The sequence below is a fragment of the Cnephaeus nilssonii genome (genome assembly GCF_951640355.1).
Source record: "Cnephaeus nilssonii genome assembly, chromosome: 5".
NCBI lineage: Eukaryota > Metazoa > Chordata > Mammalia > Chiroptera > Vespertilionidae > Cnephaeus > Cnephaeus nilssonii.
The window spans coordinates 85,406,489-85,427,031 of NC_137076.1; the positions used below are offsets into that span (position 1 = coordinate 85,406,489).

A 20,543-nucleotide genomic window follows, 5' to 3' on the forward strand; every position below is an offset into this window, starting at 1 on the left:
GCAGTAAGTTCTATAACAGCATCTCTAACATAGCAGCCCAACATTGTATCCCTCAGGAAAAGGGCTAGTAGAATGATTGGTCACTGGGTAGCAATTAGCTACATTGAGAGAAAAAAAAAAAAACACAAAGCAAGCTGCTGGCTTTTCTGGTTAGGAAAATAGCTTCTGTCCACACTGTCATGAAAACCTTGAACAATATGGTCGTTCATCCAATTATCAAACCAACCTGGGGGGCAGAGTCTGGCGTTACGTGTACCCATTATTAAAGGGTAATTCAGTGTAACAAACCAAATCGAGTATGTACAAAGGCTGTCAAATAAAATAAACCACTAACAAATTCAATTACTTCCCATCTTCAGTGGGAAGAATGCCAGTCATTTTTCATTTTTAAAAATATGCGTCTTCATTCCATTTAAACACACACACACACACACACACACACACACACACACACACACACACGAAAAGAAGCATTTCAAGGCCTTGTGCTGGCTGTACTGAGGTTGAGTTTCCAGAGGCACATCGCTCAGGTCCTGGGGTGTTTCCTCTTGGGGAATTAATGAAGCATCAGGGAATTAACAAGCATCAAAAAAACATGTTCCCTCCACGGATCAATGGTGGATGGAGTTCAAAAAGCAGGAGTGATAGGTTGGCTCCGGCCTCCTGCAACACATCAGAGCTGTTGTGTGCAGAATGAAGCTGCCACTCAGCAGCACCGCGCCAAAACACCCGGGAAGCCCATCCAAATCACAGACCTTTTAGATTTCCCCGATCACACCCTTCACCAGCCTCAATATGCCCCCGGTTCCTTCTGTTACTGCCTTTGTCACAGAGACTGAAATAAGCCTGAGAGGAAAAGCCCCTTCAGACCAAGTGAGGCTTTGTGCTTCAGGTTCTTAAATACCTTACTTTCATTAGACAGACATTTATTAAGGGCCAATCACTGCTCTAGATGGCACATTGTAGAGTGAGCAAAACAGATAAGCGGTGGCACTTACAGTCTCATGGGGAGGAAAAGCATTCATGTCTCAAGGTGGATATATTGTTAGAGACATTCACTGATGCTATAACGAGAGGCAGGTACGTTGCTTCAGTAGAGGAAAAGATATTGTTTCATTTGAAAAGGTAGGGGCTCTAATTGACGTTGGGTACATTGTCTTGGAAGAAGTGACAACTCACCTTTGTAATCCTCTAAATTGGTGGTGTTTAATGGGGGAGTGGGGAGAAGGGAGTTTTGCCATGTGACAGTCTGGAGTATTTTTTGGTTGTTACAGCTGGGGGTATGCAACTGGCATCTAGTGGGTAGAGGTCAAAGATGATGCTAAATGCCCTATGATGTATAGGACAGCCCTCAGCAACAAAGAATTATCCAGCCTAAAATGAATGTCAACAGTTCTGAGGTTGAGAAACCCAGCTTGTCTAAATCTAGGGTGGATAAGAGAAACCCAGTATTAACTTGCACAAAAGGTAGCAAAAAGTGCCAGTTCTTAATCATAAAGATGTTCTGGATTTAAAAGTATATACATACACACACACATATATACATACATACATATGTACACACTAGAAGCCCGATGCACGAAGATTCGTGCTAGAATGGGCTTTCCTTTCCTTGGCTGCCGGCACCGCCTTTCCACTCCGGCCCAGCCCCTTTCCTCTCAGGCCCTGGAGCCGCTCCACCTTCCCACGCTGCCCAGAGGCCCTGAGAGACGGGGGTGGGGCAGAACGCCTGCATTGTCGCCATGGCGATGATGCAAGCGTCCCACCCCATCACTTGGTGCCTCTGTATGCAAATTAACCGCCATCTTTGTTGGGTTAATTTGCATATCACTCCTGATTGGCTGGTGACATAGCGGAGGTACAGTCAATTTACATGTTTGTCTATTATTAGGTAAGATAAATAGAAAGGGAGAGGTAGGGGGAAGGGAGACAGAGATAGAGTCTTACCCCCTATTTCCAGCTACAAGAACAACACACTACCCATAAAAACTGCCTGGGGAATTGATATATATTTTAAAAACCCAGTGCAAGATGGTTTTTATGGCAGACTAACAATTTCATGCTCTGTGTCTTTGACTTCTTTTGGCCTCTCTATGGAAAGGAGAGAAAAAAAGGCCTTCTCCCCAGAAGATAAACTCGCCATCTAATTAGCAGCCTGTGCAGCAGCCTGTAATTCTGCCAGCTTTATCTTATTTTTTCTCCCAGACACTTCCATTTTCTGCCAACTTTGTTATTTCTCAAAACGTGTTTCCCTGTTCACTGCCTTTCCTGTTATTTCCCTTGATGTTTCACATTATGTGATTCCACAGGAAAAAAGGATTCATCTTAAAACATACCAGTAGAGGAAAATTTTGAGTAATGCTTATAGGTGGGGAAGGTGGGGAGGGGGGAGGAATGGAAAGAGACAGTGGTTTAATTTTTGATTAGCTCGGTTCGGATTAATCCCAAAATTGTTTGTGTTTTGTTTTCAACTGCTATTGATGAAAGCATTTCTAAAATCTGTCTGCACACGTTTTCCTATTAGTGATTAGGATAAATATCACTGAAAATTTGGTGACCAAACATGGACAAGACCTCAGGAATAGCATATGACATTGTGTCATTTTTCACTGTGGAACGTACAGAATCAAGAAGATAAATATAGCCCTAGCTGGTTTTTCTCAGTGGTTAGAGCACCCACTGGCTGACTGAAGGGTCCTGGGTTAGATTCCGATCAAGGGCACATGCCTGTGTTGCGGGCATGATCCCCCGTGGGGGGTGTGCAGGAGGCACCGGATCAATGACTCTTTATCATTGATGTTTCTATCTCTCTCTCCCTCTCCCTCTCCTTTCCTCTCTGAAATCAATACAAATATATTTTAAAAAATAAGATAAATATAAAGTTGCTATCAACTTCAAGAATATTAGGGATGGAAGTTCCTAGGATGTCATTACATGAAAAAGGTGTGGATGCATACAAAGATGCATCTATCTCTACGAACCTTGAAACATGGCCCTTTTTAGATACGAATAAAGCTATAGCCATAGCTAAATGGTGCCAGCTCTGCCTCCCACCAAGAGATGGCAGTAGTGATTACTACTATCACTCTGATTTAGGACCAAATTGACATAGGAATGACCTTTCAGAATTGCTTGGTCTGTTTCCCATCCCTGAATGCACATTAGAATCAAATGTGGCCTCTTATTAAAAACTGTTGCTTGGGCCCCACCACTGCTCTGTTAAGTCAGAATGCCTGTGAGGTGGTACCCAAGTACTGGTACTATTTTGAAAGCCCCCTAGATGACCAAGAGCCAAGGCTGGAAGCCAATGAATCTGAGGGGGTAAGGGGAGGGTTTCCATACAGCTCTTAACAGTGGTTATCCTTTGGAGTATGAGATTATATGAGTTTAAAATTATTTTTATAGTTCTGTACTGATTGAGGTTTTTATGTTATGCCTCCCATAACACTCTATTAAAAATAAACATAAAAAGGAAATCATTTATGGATGATAAAAGTGACAGAAAAAGGGTTTCTATTTATAATATACAAAGAGTTCCTAAAAATTGATAAAAAGACAACTCAATAAAAATATGGGTAAAGGATATAAACAAAAAATTTAAAGAAAGTGAAAAGCAAATGACCAGGAAATATGTAGAAATATGTCCAACCTTATTTGTGGTCAAGGAGATACAAGTTAAGATATTTTAAATCTTAATTTAAACAGAATATTAATTTTATTAATCTTTTCATCTTTACTTATTAAAAATTGACTAAACCAGTCACTGTTCTAAGTCTTTTATAACCATTTATTTTAATACAACAATTTGATGCTAAGCACTCATATTATACCTCTTTTTACAAATGAGGATAACTGAGACAGACTCACAGCAGTTATGTGTCTTAGCTTAAAGTCACATAGCTAGTGTTTGCTGGAGCTAAGATGGGTCCTTGTGTATTCTAGGCAAGAGTGTCCTTACCCTTAATCGCTACACTGCAACCTTCTCAGTAGTATCACTGTTTGGAATGGGCAGAATTTACAATGACTGATAACACCCTATCCTGGGACGAGTATTGGCACTTGCTGGTGGGAGTATGAATCACAGAAAAATTTTCAGAAGGTAGACTGGAAGTAGCTATTAAAACAAGATAACATAGACATCTTTTAATGAAGCAAATCCTATGTTAATGGAAACTATCCTACAAAAATAACACATAAGTTTGCGATAATACATGTTTGAGAACATTCACTGCAGCATTGCTAGTTACAATTGAACTGTAGCAAAATCTGGAAACAACCTGAATGTCCTATCAATAGGGGAATGACTTAGTAAGTTATAATGTGTCCATACTTGAGAATATCTGCAGCTATTTCAAAGAAGATGAATTGACCTGGAGGGATGTTTATATTACTGAGCAGATAAATGTGTATAGTATGATCTCAATTTTGTATAAATAAAACAAGTCATAGTCATCCGTTAATGATATTATGTCTGGGATCCCTGGCTGGTCACTGACTGCATCTGTCTCTCATCCTTGTGTAGCTGCAGCTTCCAAACCCCGGGAAGTGTGGGATGATGTCTGTACCCTTGCTCCCTATCGTCACCATAGTACCTGACGCGTAGGGGGGCTTGCTACTCAGTCAAGCATAGGACATTATCTCTTTAATCCTCACAACCACCATGAAGCAGGAAGCATAAGTGATGGTGAACTCATTTATCAGATGAGAACATCAAGGCACAGGTCTGACAGGAGGCCCTATCTACCCCAGAGAGCACAAAACGGAATCCTCAGTTTACCAACCCGGCTGAGATCCCTGCAAAGCCTTTTCTTCCATTGTATCACCTGACACTGCTATTTAAAGCCCATTTCCTTATCCTGGTGTGATCAGAAAAGGATCACGTGACTCCCAGAGTAATCTCATTAGCTTCTGGCTATTTAAAGGGGAAATGCAGAGAATGGAGGTAGGTGCAGGTGGGGACTGAAGGACTGAGAATTAAGTGAAATGATAAGCAAAACAAAGGGAGAGAATAAAGAGAAGATTTCACTGGAAGTTAGGAGAAAAATGAGCTCTTTTTTAAACACAGAAGGAGAATGTAAGTGGCGAAGAAGGAAGCCAAGCTGCCGGAGCTTGGCAGAGGGTCATTTATTGATCGACAAGTAAGAATGTGCCAAAAAGAAAGACACAGAGCAGGAAGATTGTTTGCTGCCGTTTTCACAATGGGAGCCTTCCAAGGAGGCAAGGGATGTAAATTTCCCAGGGGAAGAAGAATATGAAGTAAGATTCTTATCTTCAAGTACTCAAAAGGCAAAGCACTGTGTTTTATTGGGGTGTTTTTTGTTTTTTATTAAAGCATTGGTTTTGATGTTGAACTAGGATCAAACCACACTGTTGGCCCTCAATACTGTCAGAAATCTGAAGCTGTTTGGGGTTTAGGAAACTGGGACTAAATATTCCTAAATCTCATGACAGAGAGGACCCAGATTTCCTCAGGGACTGGGCTCAGTGGGTTTCTGTGGGCTCTCCCAGGGACAGGAGGAGAGTCTAGAATTGGGGGCAAAGGACTAGCTTCCCAGCAAGGATACTGCTGGAGTGTGTGTGGGTCGCTGCCTCAAAAAACACAGAAAAGTAAGCAGGGTTGGTCCATTCCAGGTGAAAGTTACATTATCCATCTTGGCAGGGGAAACCACAGGCAGAAACGGAGATAAATCAGGACAGCCAGGGGAAACAGAAACCATATTACGGTTCAGGAGGTAACCAAACAAAGATGGCAGACGAACCTCCCTTCCTGCGTAAGCAGAAGCGGTTTGGAGTGTTCCTTCAACCCCTTCTTGTTCATCTCCAAGTCTCTGAAGGACTCGGACTCCAGTCTCTTCCCAACTATTTATTTTTCCTTCATGAGAACTCTCTCTTTAAAATGACATTCTGTTCAAGGTATATTTATAAGAGTATGCAAATTTATTTGGTTGTGAATTATAGAATATGAGACAAACCCAGCTCTTGAGTTATGACACCAAATAGAGGGAGTCATTTTTGTTTTTTCTTAAATAAACTGATTTTGATTTTAGAGGGAGAGAGAGAAAGGAGGGAGGGAGAGGGAGGGAGGGAGGGAGGAAGAGAGAGAGAGAGAGAGAGAGAGAGAGAGAGAGAGAGAGAGAGAGAGAGAGAGAATGAATCATTAGTTCGTTGTTCCACTTAGTTATGCATTCATTGGTTGATTCTTGTATGTGCCCTGACCTGGGATCGCACCCACAACCTTGGCGTATTGGGATGATGCTGTAACCCAGTGGTGGGCAAACTCATTAGTCAACAGAGCCAAATATCAACAGTACAACAATTAAAATTTCTTTTGAGAGCCAAATTTTTTAAACTTAAACTTCTTCTAACGCCACTTCTTCAAAATAGACTCACCCAGGCCGTGGTATTTTGTGGAAGAGCCACACTCAAGGGGCCAAAGAGCCGCATGTGGCTCGCGAGACGCAGTTTGCTGACCATTGCTTTAACCAACTGAGTTACCCAGCCAAGGTGGCGTTTTCATTTTTTAAGGTTTCGGATTTAGGCAAACTTAGCTTGTAGACTGCTTGGAGCATCGATCTCTCAGCATATACGGTACATGCAAATGCTGCTGCTCATCCATTTTCCTTCTTCCCCAGAAGGGACCGCTGCCAATAAAGCTCATCTGCCTGAGTTATGGCCTTTCCCTTCGGATAATCAGTGAGAATTATGCAAAGGCACAGTGTTGCTATCAAACAGAAATAGAGAGCAAGCTAATTCCACCTGATAATTTGGCCGGGAACATCGTTTTGCCAGGATCTCTCTCACCACAGATGCTGGCAGGATGGTTTCCATAGAAAAGCAGTCCAATTAAAGGGGGAGTTTCTGGAAAGTCAATTTTAGTGTCCAATGGTGGATTTGCATTTGCGAATGTCAGCCAGGTTAATAATGAGCTTGTGCTGGAAGACAAAAGCGGGACTTTTTTCTTAGTGGTGAAGACAGAGGAGAAAATATTGAGAGAACTTTTTTGGTTGTTTTAATTTAAGGAAAGTGACCTACTTGGATGGTTTTTCTTCAGTGCTAACAGAAAATAAAGACAGAAGGTCTAACATCTGACAGTGGATCCTTTAATCTGGGCAGAGAATTCTGCATTTTTGGTGATGAATGGTTGGAGGCGGAGGCGGAGAATCTATAGGGAAATTTGCAACCCGGAGTCCAGAGTCAGTTTTTAACGACTTTCCAGGCAACTGTTAATGCTATCATCCCAGAGCCACATGAGACTTGGCCACAGCCTCTTCCCTCTGCAGGAGTTACTACTAATTATATAACTTCTTAGCTCAGTGAGAATGTGAGAGTTCACTGTCTTTCAAAAACAGGCATTGCAGGGTAGGAACACACTTCAATTTATCCAGAGAAACTCAAATTGATGATCTTCAGTATCTCCTTATCTGTACTTACAGAATTTTATTAAGAACTAGAGGACCGGTGCACGAATTCATGCATGGGTGGGGTCTGGCTGGCTGGCCCCAATAGGGGCCTATCAGGCTGGGCCAGCCAGGGGGAGGGGCCACGGGCAGTTGGTGGGCCATCCCCGACCCTGGGTCGAACTCCTGATCAAGGGGACAATTTGCATATTAGCCTTTTATTATATAGGATCATTCATGGGAATTTCCTTTAAGTCAGAAATGTGAACTCATTCACTAAAGAGTCTTAGATAGTAGGGTTAATGTGTTATAGGCATATTGGCCATATAATCAAGTTAGAAGTCCCTTCTTCCTCACTTGTCTTCATAGAACTCTGTGCTTCCATGAAAAGAAGCAACTGGGGTCTACCAGTTGTCTCTCTGCTCTTACCATTCCTGATTCCCAGCTTGAAGTCAGCTATCATTGAATGGTAAGTACTAAAATCAGATACTGTGCTAGTATTATTTTCTGACAAGTCCTATGCTGTAGATACTTTATTGATGATAAAACTGATACTTTGAGGGCTTAAATAAAAGGCCCAAAGTCACACAAAGACAGAGCTGGGATTTGCGCCCAGAGCTGTTAATCTGGATTTTTTTTAACCACCACACTAGACTCCAGAAGGGTTCCAACTGAGGGCTTTCCTCCCTGCCTGAGGATAAGGAGAAACAAGTCAGCCTCACAAATCTCCTAAGAATAAGAACCTGCTGCTCACACTTTTTGAACCAACAGGCACTTGTTTTGTTTATTTTGAAGTATCCACGTGACTCACTCCTTTAGTGCCCACATCTCTCTGGGTACTGTCTTAACTCACATTTTGGGTTTGTTCACATAAAATATATTGTATTTCTCTTCCGGGGAATTTTAATGGGCAGCCAACGTATTTTGGGTTGTGCTGTGACTGCAGAGATATGCTTCTCTTTATAACACAGGATAGTGGAACAGTAGAAGGGCTCCTCCATCAGAGGCCTGGACACACACACGGTTCCCTTTCACGTGGGGGCCACCAATCAAGGTCCCTCACAAAAGCTCTGGGAACTGGGCTTGACTGTCTCTCCTGGAGAATGACCGGCTTGCCCCGTTCTGTTCACTCTGCCTCCAGTAGCCCAGAAGACAATGTTTCTTGCTGCACAAGCTCGTGGTTTGGGTGTACTCAGTACTGGGGCTTCTCCAGCTGGAATCGCCCAGGCTCTCACATTTTCCTCGCTACTTGGTATTTTATTGAATACAAAATGCAATGAAAATTTGGGCATTGTCCAATCAATTTATGTTTTTAAACCTTTCCTGAACATTTTCTGACTTGCTGTCCTTCATTCAAATCTTTTTTTCAGTTTCATGGTGTAGTTTTTTTAAAAATGTTTTTATTATTCATTTTAAAGAGAGAAGGGAGAGAGAAACATTGCTGTGAAAGAGTAACATCCATCGGCTGCTTCCTGCACACCCCCTACTGGAGGTTGAGCCCACAAGCCAGGCATGTGCCCTGACCTCTCGGTGCATGGGCCAATGCTCAACCAACTGAGCCACACTGGCCACGGCTCATGTTGCTTTTTTGCCCTTCCAAACACCCTCCTACCTTGCACTGTGGGATAGCAGGTTAGCCATAGTTGGGCCTTAGCTATCTCAGAGATTTTTGCCCAATGAAGGCACCCAAAGTGGCAACAATAACAAAGATTACTATGGCGATTACACAATAGAGAGATCTAGGACCACACACAGCGCAAGCGTAATACCAAACATCTCCCCTTTGGAGTCTGGGAAAGCTGTGGTGGCTGCTCTTGTTAGATCAGTGATAAAAGCCCATCAGCAAATGCCAGAGAAACAAACCGCCCCTTCCTGGAGCCAGTGGGCATTTGTCTCTGTCATTCCTCTGGGCATGGGGCTCTGTTCTCTCTGCATGGACAGCACCACTAATCCTGCTTTGGAGCCAAGCGTGAGCTCTTTGCTATGGCTCTGCACTGCTAACCAACCTCAGTCGCTTCTCTCTCTCTCTGGCCCCATTCTTGCATGGAAAATTGAGGTAATGATTTATATGTTGTAAGCAGTTCTGACAGGTGCACTCTATCTGGGCTTCCTCCAGCCCCAGGACTAATCGGAAGCTTATCTTCTCCTTTGTGTAATAGGGAGCTGTCAGGTTCTATGACCCTCCGAACAATTCAATCACTCATGGGAGGACTCACCTTGGAGGGAGGACGCCTTGATATTGGAGAAGCTCCAAGGAGGCCATGCCCTGACATGTATTAAAACAGTGGCAGGCAAGGGACTGGAGGGCAACATGGCCACCTGACAAGTGCCATTTGCTTCCTCAATTTAAACTCTTCATATCCACCGGGAAAGTCCTAGGTTGTGCCTGCAGCTTTTCCATCTTGGTGTATGTCCTGTCTTGGGTGCAGAACATTGAGATGGCTGAGCAAAGAGGATCTGTTTAAAAGCAACCAGTGTAGAGAAGAAAGGGCTTGCATTGCTCTTGGGAGAAAGAGCAGATTCCTTGGGAAGGTCTATGATGCCCAGCATGGCCTGGCCATAGGCTGCCTGCCTTGTCTTCATCATCTCCCTTCGCCCAGCATCCCAGCCGCTCCGGCCCTTGTTCCATTCCCTGTTCTCCTGTGTGACTTCCCACCTCATGGCCTTTGTCCATGGCAATTCTTCTGCCTGAAATGCTCCTCCTACTCTTCTCCTCACCTGCCTCCTGGCTTCAGCTCCATTATTAATTGCTCCAAAAATTATTCTGTTTTCCATGGATGAATCAGATCATTTGTTCTCCTGTGTACCACACACCTCTCTTCTGCAACCAAAAGAGCCCGTAAACTCCATGAGGGCAGAAACCATGCTCACTGCTATAATTCCAGGGACTGTCACAGTGCGTGGCTTGCAGTGGTACGGTACTCAATAAATACTTGTGGAATTAGTGAAAAAAGGAATAAGAAACCTACGTGGTGCCTATATTCTTAAAAAAAATTGTTTGGAGAGAGGGAGGGAGAGAGAGAGAAACACAGATTGGTTGCCTCCTGTAAGCACCCTGATGGGATTAAACCCGCAATCTAGGTATGTGCCCTGACCAGGAATCAAACCTGTAACCTTTTGGTGCATGGAACTACACTCCAACCAACTGAGCCACACTGGCCAAGGCATTGGTGCCTAAATTCTTAACTGATCTGACCATCAAGTAGGGCAAGGGCACATTTAATCAGGATTGTGACAGTCATCTGTGAATTCATCTGCAGAGATGGCCTTACTCTGGGAAGGAATAATGGTAACCAAGTGTGGCCTTGTTTTGACACTTCTATCTCATTATGTAACCTTATACCTCCTGTCTTATCTGCATTGATAATCTTATGCCCTCCACCCCCAGCAGGTTTCTCTCTTAGATGCTCTTTGAATTTGTAGAACAAGCAAATTTTTTTTTTTTAAAAAATCAAGCTTTCAGAGTTTCTAAACATCTGCATGTTTGGTACTGAAATAGCAGGATAATTGGATGAAATTTTCACCTTATGTCTGGATGTTTTGGCATTAAAGAGACAACGCCTTTATTTAATTCAAAGTTGCAGAACTCTCCCTCAAACTAATTATAGAAAGTGGGATCACAGAGCAGAGAAGGAAATGTTGAGAAGGATCTCAGGCAGTGATGAAATGCACAGCAGATTGACTGTGATATCTGGCATGGGTGCACGAAGTTGGTGCTATTGCTATTTTCAAATAAAAGCTCATAACCAGCTAGTCCCTCACTGGCTTGTCAGCCCCATGAGGGCAGGGACCACACATGTCTATCCCTGACTATATGTATGGAACCTTCCTCTTATAAATGTTAGGCTCCACAGAAGGAAACATTTATAAACAGTGAAAAATTTCAGATTGGCTGATGGAGGAGTATATGCTTCTAGAAGTCTCTGACAGTAGGATCAAGCCTTTATTGGCTCCAATGGCTGAACACCACTGCTGTTGAGAAGCCAGGCAGCAGGGTGATTAAGGGGGGGGCGGGGGTCTGCAGCCAGACAGCCAGGGGTGAACGCTGGTCCTGCCACTTGCTAGCGAACAACCTTGCACAAATTGCTTCCTCCATGTAGAGCACAGTTTCCTCATCTGTGAAATGGTGGGGATAGTTTTAAGCTCACGGGGCTAAGGTGCAAGTTGAACGATGAAATATGCAGAGTGCCCGGAACAGTGTCAGGCGCTGGTAAGTTCTCAGTGAGCATTAATGAATTGAATGTCAAGAGAAAGGTGCTATGAAGGGTCCTACACCAGCATGTGATTCTGTGCCTGGAGGCAGTAAGGGCAGAGTGAAAGTGCTGTCAGGCTAACCCCCCCTCCCCCCCGCCAGATCTGATCCTTTTAGCCAGCATTTCTTAAAGTGAGGTCCATGGCTGCACTACTCAAAACAACCGACCCACAAAATCTTTGTTAATGGTCCATGACCAGATGAGGAGCCCAAGCCAGATTCAATGCATTGCATCATTCACTGAGGAAAGACTTGCTATGACAAATACAAGCATCAGCTGAACTCTACAGTGGCTTAGTGATATGAATGGTTCATATTCTCATTATCTGGTTGTAAACTGGCACTGAGCCAAGGACCACGTGTTGAGCAGAATGTCATAAAAAACAGTAATCCCATGAGAAAAGGGCTTTCCCCGGTCAAATGCGTTTGGTGGAAAAATACTGCATGCCATCTATCTTCCCTGGAGTTTGCTATTGGATATTAGTATACGAAAGGTCCTGAGAAAGCCTGACGTAAATAAGTTTATTTAACTGTGTTTAAGATGGGGTTTTCCATATGTTCTCCAGCAAGAAACATTTGTGAGTGTGTATGTGCATGTTTGTTTTTGCCACTGCTTTTAACTTTTTTTTTTTTTCTGGAAAAGAACTGAGCCCAATTGATCATCTGATCACAACAAATACGAGTGTGACCCAGTCTCCTCCTCTCGAACACATACAAATCCAACATCTTTTGGTTAGAAAATGCCTTTCCTTCTGGCTCAACCATTCTAAGGAAATCAGAGAATTAAATACTAGTCCCATTGGTAATAATTTCCTTGAACATAAATATACTCTTTTAAAATGTTTTCCTCCAACCAGTTTCTTATTTTTATGAACTACAGAAAAAAGAAGGTATTATCCTATATACCAACCTCTAGGGAAATATCTAAAATGTATTTCTCTGGTAGAGATGGTATTTAAAATACTTACATCAATGCATCATTGAAGCCTGGTTTGCAACATACTAGGATCAAAGTGATCGTTTCCTCTACTGAATTTGATTCTAAATCCATTTATGTTAATTATTTTCTACAAAAAAATAGCACATATAATGAACAGAGTCCTTAGAATTCCCTCTTGAGGTTTCAAACAGTTATTCGAATAACTTGGTAGCAAAAGGGATCTAGGCATATATTTTTGATTTCCTGTTAAGTCTAATTAAAAACCAAAATACAAATCAGTTCTAGGCTTTGCAATCATCCTAAGTTTTCTTGAGCCATGCACTACTTGAGAACTGCATGCCATGTGCATGCCTGCACACACCTATACATACATGCACAGTGCGAGGGCTGGGACTCGCACCCGCACTCCTGCAGCAGGGAGCTCACATTTCAGAGCCCAGCCCTGTCTGGGGACAATGTCTCTCCCATTACACTCATGATTCAGACAATTCCATCTGAAAGATTCAGAGAATGGAGGTACTTTTCCCCCTGAATCACCCAATTACGCCGGGATCTTCCACTTACTTTAGCAGTGCACAGACAGTCCTTGAAAGGGAAAATCATACTATTAACTTCTCTTTTGAGAAAAATCAATCTGGGTCAGTATGAATAAGGTCTGACACAGTGACAAGAGTCTCGCCTGCAAAGCCCGAAAAGGGCCGGCCACCTGCCCTGGCCGGGCCAATCTTCCCCGTCGCCGAAATTGAGACCATTTAATGACCAAAGAGAAAAGAGAATGGGTTATGGTCTAGAATACTGTCCTCCCTCACGATAATAAGCAACACCACAATAAACCACACCAGAGACCATGGAAACGGCGAGATTTCCTCCTCTAACACGATTCTTTCCCTTTCTGACATGGGTGGACTTTTCAGCTTCCCACTGTCACAGAGTGTGCATACGGGGGGTGTCACCTACTAGTTCTTGTCACAGTTCTGAGCCACAAATACCTCTCAAAGGGGTGGGGAGCAAGAGACAAACAGAACTTGATCTCAAACCAGGTACAGGATTCTGCTTCTATTTCCATTTATGCTGGATCTAATTACTGCATGGTAAATGCAGCATAACAAAGGGCGTGCGGAGATGAACGAAAACATCTTATTGTCAGTGTGTATACACTCTGAATCCAACCCAGATTTGGAGAGCCAGGACAAACACGCATCCAAATGAAAGAAACACAATGGATGTCTGGTCCCCAAACACACCACTGCTTTGAACCTTTCCAGTATATTCATCAGACCTTCCTGAAGCTCCTGGTGTCCAGGCGAAAGACAAGATGGAAAGGGAGAGGGAGACGGTAATAATAGCACATACTGGGCATCTACTGTCAGCGTGGGGCTCTGTTTTGTTAGCCTGACCTCTGTGGGAAGAATGTACGGTGATTTCCATCTTACAGGTGATGGCTGAGATGTGGTCAGAGACATGGCCCTTTCCTGGAGTCTCGAGGGCACTGTGTTAAGGTTGAAGTCTCTGGAGTCAGACAGAATCTGGTTAAAAAAACGTGACTCTGCCCCTCAGTGTCTGTAGCCCTTGGGCCACTCACTTCAGTTTCTGAATCAAATGTCCACATCTGGAAAATGCGGATAAAACAGTACCCACCTCACAGGGCTGCTGCCAGGCTACAAGGAGATAGTGCGTGTAAAGTGCCTAGCAGAAGGCCTGGCACACAGCATGTGCTTAATTGATGTCTTCAGTGTTGTTAACGTCACAGCACACTGGCCATTGGGTAGGCTGGCCCCCTGATTTGAGGGGAAAAAAACTTGAGTTGTAAAGGGCGGAACCGCTCACACACAACCTAAACCTGATTGGCTTGCAGACGCTCACTCCGAATCAAATCAGTCAGTTAGTGGAAAGGCAACCATGTTTCGATAATAAATGTGCCCTCAGATTATTCTATATAGGACCGTGAGGCAGGAGGAAGGAACACGACAAAGAAAGAGCTTACAGAATCCAATCAGAGAGCCTCCACTATGGAGTGGACCTTGCGGTCACTGTGTCAATGGCTCTCAGACCCAGTTGGTCTCCAGGACGGCCTGGGATACAGCTGAGAAACCTGGGTAGATCCCTTGGCCCTGCTCCTGGAGATTCTGAGTCAGTCAGTCTGCTGGGGACGACTTAAGACGTGCCCAGAGTCTCACGATCACCCGTGACCTAGTACACCATGACCTAGTTTCCACGCGTCCTTCTGACCCACCTCCCCCCACACAAAGTGGAAAACCCACCTGTGCCCAAGGCAAAGGAGCACCTACTGTCTACTTGGCAGGTTTGTCTCTAGTCCCTGCTCACTCATATTTTGGTTTACACTGAATATTCAGGTGAGCATACCAGACGGCTCTTCTAGTCCAAGAGGCAGGATAGTAGTATGGATTTTAGAAGCATGAAGACATGACTTCAAGTCCAAGCATTCCCACTTACTAGCCATCTGACCTTGGCCAGGCTACTTAACCTCCCTGGCTTTAGGCCCCACATCTCTAAAATGAGGTTTATTTCAATCCCTACCTGATAGGTTTATCTTGAATATTAAATTAGCCAATATATGCCCTGTGTCCCTGGAACACAGCAAATGCTCAATAAATGTTTGCTGCTCTTATTATTTTATTATTCCAACTGACTTAGTTCCTTTGTCTGATACTGAACCAACTGACACTGTCTCACTGACATGAGCCAAAGAATAGGACGGGGACATCCACAGCCCTTACCCCCAAGAGGCGACACGTGTCAAACACCCAGGCTCGTCAGTGAGGGTAGTGCCTGAGGTTCCTGTGGAGCGCTTTCTGATCCCATAACTGAAACCCCATGACGCAGACAGATACAATCAGATAATGATGGCAATCAATAACGATAACATAAATTATTATTTATTTTCATAACCACAGAGCCCGCGCGCCCCGCTGAGTTACACACATCACACGCCAGCATTCCCTTTCGGGGCAGTCAATCAATGGGAGATCTCAATATCCACCCGCCGAGGCAGGCGGGGAGGGAGGGAGCGGAGGTTGAGAAATTACCCACAACAGAGTGACACATTCACGAAGTTAATCTAATCCAGGGGGCCATCCGGGTGCCATTGTGAGCCTGTGAATATGGAACAGGCTTGATTGATTTTTCACTGCAGTAGCTAAACACTTCATTGTTATTTGCAACAAATATAAGGAAAGATGAAACTGTAAAAGGAGTGGCTATGAAGCCCCCCACCCCCCGAGCAGCCATAAATCACAAAATGAATTCTGAAAAAATTAAAAAATGGTATGGGTAGGCTGTATTGATGTCCTAAGAGGCCTCAGTTATGAAAGCATAAACCCCAAATTAAAACCTGGGGTAGCCACGGACAATCCTGACTCAGCCAGCAATTTGCCCTGAAACTGGCCTGGGGTTACCCATCCTCTGAAGTGAGTATCACCACGTGGTCACCGCAGAGGCAGCAAGAAGTATAGAGCCAGAAATCATTTGATTCTCAGTTCTGCCTCTCAGGGCTTCAGTCTCCCCTACTATATTGGGGGTACTACATTTCTACTACTAGAAAGAGGGAAATAGCAATTCGAGTCCTACTTGCCTCCCAGGATCCTCGGGAGTATCAGCTGGGGCCTCCAGCATGAAAGACCACCTATCCTTCAAGATGCTTCGTGATAACTCCTTCCTGGCCCTGCATCTCACCCCTTCTCCTCTTCCTCTGAACTGCACGGTGATCTTCTGTGCTTTTCTTAGGACATGTGCCCTATCCAGAGTTCCTCAAAGCCTGGCCCAGGGACCACCTGCAGCAGAGTCACCTGGGAGTTTTCCAGGAGGGGTTTTGTCAAAGATGTCACTGGAGACAACTCAGACGCTCTGAACTGGAATCCGTAGAGAGGAAGCTGATGATGATGGTCTAAAAAAGCACTGCAGGTGACCTTGGGGCACACTTTGAGAACCACTGATTAGATTAATTTCAGGTTGCAGCCCTTTGCAACTTGCCCCCTCCTTGCCCCTTGAGGACAGGGAGTGTGTGTCACTCCTCTTTGTAAGGTACACTTTGTAGTACATACTTAGCACAGTGCCTAGCATGCAGTAGATACTCAGTACATTAGATAAGCAATGCTCTGAAAAGCTCTACATGTCAGATGCCCTTATCCTCACTGCTGTCTAGGTCAGGGACCACACAACACATAGTCCTGTATAAGGCTGGCAGGCAGGGGCTATGGGATCAAAGAGACCTGGACTCCATTCTTGGCTCTGCCACTTACTATCTGTGAGGCCTTAGGCCAGCGCTCACCTTCCTGAGCCTCTGTTTACACATCTGTAAAATGGGCATGATGTTGAAGTTACAGGATTGTGATGAAGAAAGAATTACAAAATGTCCATAAAACTGCTCAACCCAGAGCCTGTCACTAGGGATGTCTGATTAAACATAGTGGCTATTATTAGCAAACTTAAACCAGTGGTCTGTTTAATCAGTTCTTTAGAAAACAGATCAGGTGGTTAAACTTATTTTTCACTAAAAGTATAACTTTTGGGAAAATAGCTAGTCTGTTTATTCGACCTGCCTCATCCTATGGCCCGTTAGCAATAATCCTTAAGAAGTCCCTTCAGAGCTCGGAGCTGGTCAGCACTCGGGCTGATTTGCCATGGTGTCTTAGACTGTGGCTGGGGTGTGTGTGTGTGTCTACATCGCCGCCAGTGGGATCTGCAAACATCAGGGTCGTTCTAAGTGGAAACATGTTAATTCAGAAAAGTCACAGGAATGTGTGTGGCTTGAGTTGAGAGGAAGATAGAGGTGGTCACCAGCACAAGGCACGTGTGCAAAAACATGGTGACATGGAATCTTTTCTCTAAAATCAGTGCATCCACTGTGTGCCCACCCTGGGCAGAGAGGCCTTGCAGCCCTTCCCCCTTGCATTCTACTCTCCTCCAAATCAAGCTCAGACATTAAGAAGGCTTTGCCACACAATTCTAAGAGACCCAGTAATGAAAGCGCCCTGCCCTGCGATCATGAATTATTATTTTCTTAGAAAGCTAAGGCTGTAGGAAGTCATAATGAAAAGCATCAGATTTGGGGTCAGATGGACTGGGTTTGAATCCCAGCTCAGCCATTTCTTAGTCATGAGGCAAATCCCTTGCCTGCTCTAAACCTGTCCCACTCCTATTCATTTGACAAATACTCCTGAGTGCCTACTGTGTGCATGTGTCGTTCTAGCTGCTGGAGCTATGGGAGAGTACACAGTGCGGTTTCTGCTTTCATGGAGCTGACACTGTAGTGGGGTCGGGGGGCAGGCAGAGGACACATGATGTATCAGGCGAGGACAAAAGCTAAGGAGAAGGGGCAGGGTAAGGCCACCGAGAGTGAATGGGAAGACTGATGAGAGAGAGAGAGAGAGAGAGAGAGAGAGAGAGAGAGAGAGAGAGAGAGAGAGTTGTTGTTCCATTTATTTATGCATTCATTGGTTGCTTCTTGTATATACCCTGACTGAGGATTGAACCCACAACCTTGGTGTATTGGGACAAAGCTCTAACCAACTGAGCTACCCGGCCAGGGCCAGCAGGCTCTTTTCTCTTGGGCATTCCAGGAGAGTTTCTCTGAGAAGGTGGCACTTGAGCAGAGACTTAAGTGAAATGAGGGAGTAAAACCCGACGATCCAGAAAGAATTACAGAACCTACCTGGGAGAGTTATTGGTAAGCTGAAACGATGTAAGGATATAAAATCCAGCACCTGGCATATAGCAAGCACTCCATAAACGTGGCTATTATCATAATTATTATTAGCAGCTGTAAGCAATTTCTGGATAAAATACATTAGAACTTGAGCTCATTACATCCCCTTCATTTGGGGGGAGGTTATGACACATCACAGCTTGGGGGCTCACACCTTCTGGACTCTACACTTATAACTGATTAAAAGCAAATTTCAACCTGGCCTAGGTTCCCAAGGCACGGGCAGCCAACCATAATGAAGGAAACCATAACTCCAGGCTCAGTGCGCCAAGTGCGAGTCCCCACCACCCAGCTCCCATCCCAGGCTGATTCGATTACTTGAACTATGAGCTTCCTCGCCTAGAAAGAGCTCCGAGGGCCTCTTACTCCTGGGTAAGGGAGCTTGAGGAAGAAGAGGATCTTGCTAAGTGCATCTACATAAGACCTCAAGGCCTTTGTTTGTCCATGCTGCTGTCAGGGATCCGGAAAGTCAAGGGGGGCGGAGGAGAGAGGGAGAGGGAGGAAGGAAGAGACACCCTGACCTGGAATAATAATGGCACTAATTATTAAGAAAACCATTCCAAATGCCGGATGTACCGTACTTTCCGGTGTATAAGACGACTGGGCATGTAAGATTTTCCTGGGTTAAAAAGTCGTTTTATACGCCGGAAAATACGGTATATTGGACTATATTGATGGTATTAGATATAATGGATTAGATATATTGGACTACCGTATTTTCCGGCGTATAAGATGACTTTTTAACCCAGGAAAATCTTATACGCCCAGTCGTCTAATACGCCGGAAAATATGGTATGTCCAAGTTGAAGAGCCAGAGCTCTTGACTTTTAGTCCCAGCTCTAGAGTAACCAGTTGACGGCCATTGGGCAAGTCACAGTCTCTCTGATTCTGCGTCGTGTTTAAGGGCTCAGATCCCAGAGCCAACTCAATCAGGGTTTGATTCTTAGCCCTGCATGATCTGGGCATGCTATTTAACTCCTCTGAGCCTCATCTGTGCAATGGGCATTTTAACAATGAACTACACGTCATGAGGTAGCTAATGCAAACAGTATGTCCAGCATGGTGCAGGGAATATAGTAAATGCTCAATAAATACTAGATGTCGGCATTTTCACCTGCCCAATACCTGTCCTGCCCTTCTCAGTGGCTGTTCGAAAGCTGAATTAGGGATGAGGTAAGAAAACACTTTGTGATATAAATGGCACTTTATAGCTGTAAGGTGTAATTGTTAAATTATCATGATTATCCCTTTGAATATTATGATACTGAGCAGGAGATAATGTTTTCATAGAAGTGCTTCTCATAGTCTCTCTGGGTAATGAGGGATTGGATTTGAAAGGCCACCTTCCAAGAAAAAAAAAAAAAAGGAAAAAACAGCCACATTCTTGCTTTGAAAAGCTGAGCCTCCCAGCACTGAAACAGAACAGGTTCATTACTCAGTGAGGATTAATTAGCTGTCGGGTATTATTAAGCGTTCTCACTCTCAAGATCCACATAGAACTGGAAACCCTGAAAGGGAGCGGGAGGCAATCATAGCACAGGGAAGAAAAAAAGCCACAATTGCTGGCAATGCACATTTCAATGCCGAGCATGTTAGTAAATCATAGTCTGATTAATATCACGTCAGCCCATTCGCTGTTTGGAGTCATTGTTCTGAACCTACGGTCTGCAGGTAGCCTGGCTTTTTCTTCCTCTACCACCGGGATCAAGAAGGAAAGGAGGCTGTCCTTGTCAGTATTCGCCTGGAAAGGATGCTGGGGTGTGGACATTTACACTGAGAAATGGGATATTTGAAAGCCTAGGAAGGTAGAGGAGGTGAAATCAGATGCAAGTATTTACAATTTTATAGCAAAGGTGTCTCCCAAGCTGGTACAATAACTGTTGAAATGGTTGGAAAGTAACAGAAGCTCATAAAAACAACAGCTGGAAGGAGGCTGGGCGATGAGAGAACCCAGTGACCACAGCCCCCTTGTTTCCACCCTCAGGGGCTCATATCCAACATGTAGACGCCTCGGATCACTGCACTTGCTGAAGAGAATCCCTGGGGCTGGGTCCTGGGAACCCGTGTTTGTAACCAAGACTGTGGTGGCAGGAACGCTGACTTTGTCCGATCCTCTGCACTTAGAAAGTAAGCTTGGAGAGAGCACATGTGAGTCGTTGGCTCGGGATCACCCAGCTGGTTAATACGGAAGCAAGAACCAGAACTGGGATTTTCTAACTCGGCCCCACC

The 20,543-nt window shown here is 44.3% G+C and overlaps 1 protein-coding gene across 1 annotated transcript in view; it reads right to left on the reverse strand.

Annotated features, from left to right (window-relative positions):
* Positions 1-20,543, reverse strand: part of PPP2R2B (protein phosphatase 2 regulatory subunit Bbeta) — a 217,345-nt gene that overhangs the window by 42,405 nt on the left and 154,397 nt on the right. The gene's annotated exons all lie outside the window — the stretch shown is intronic.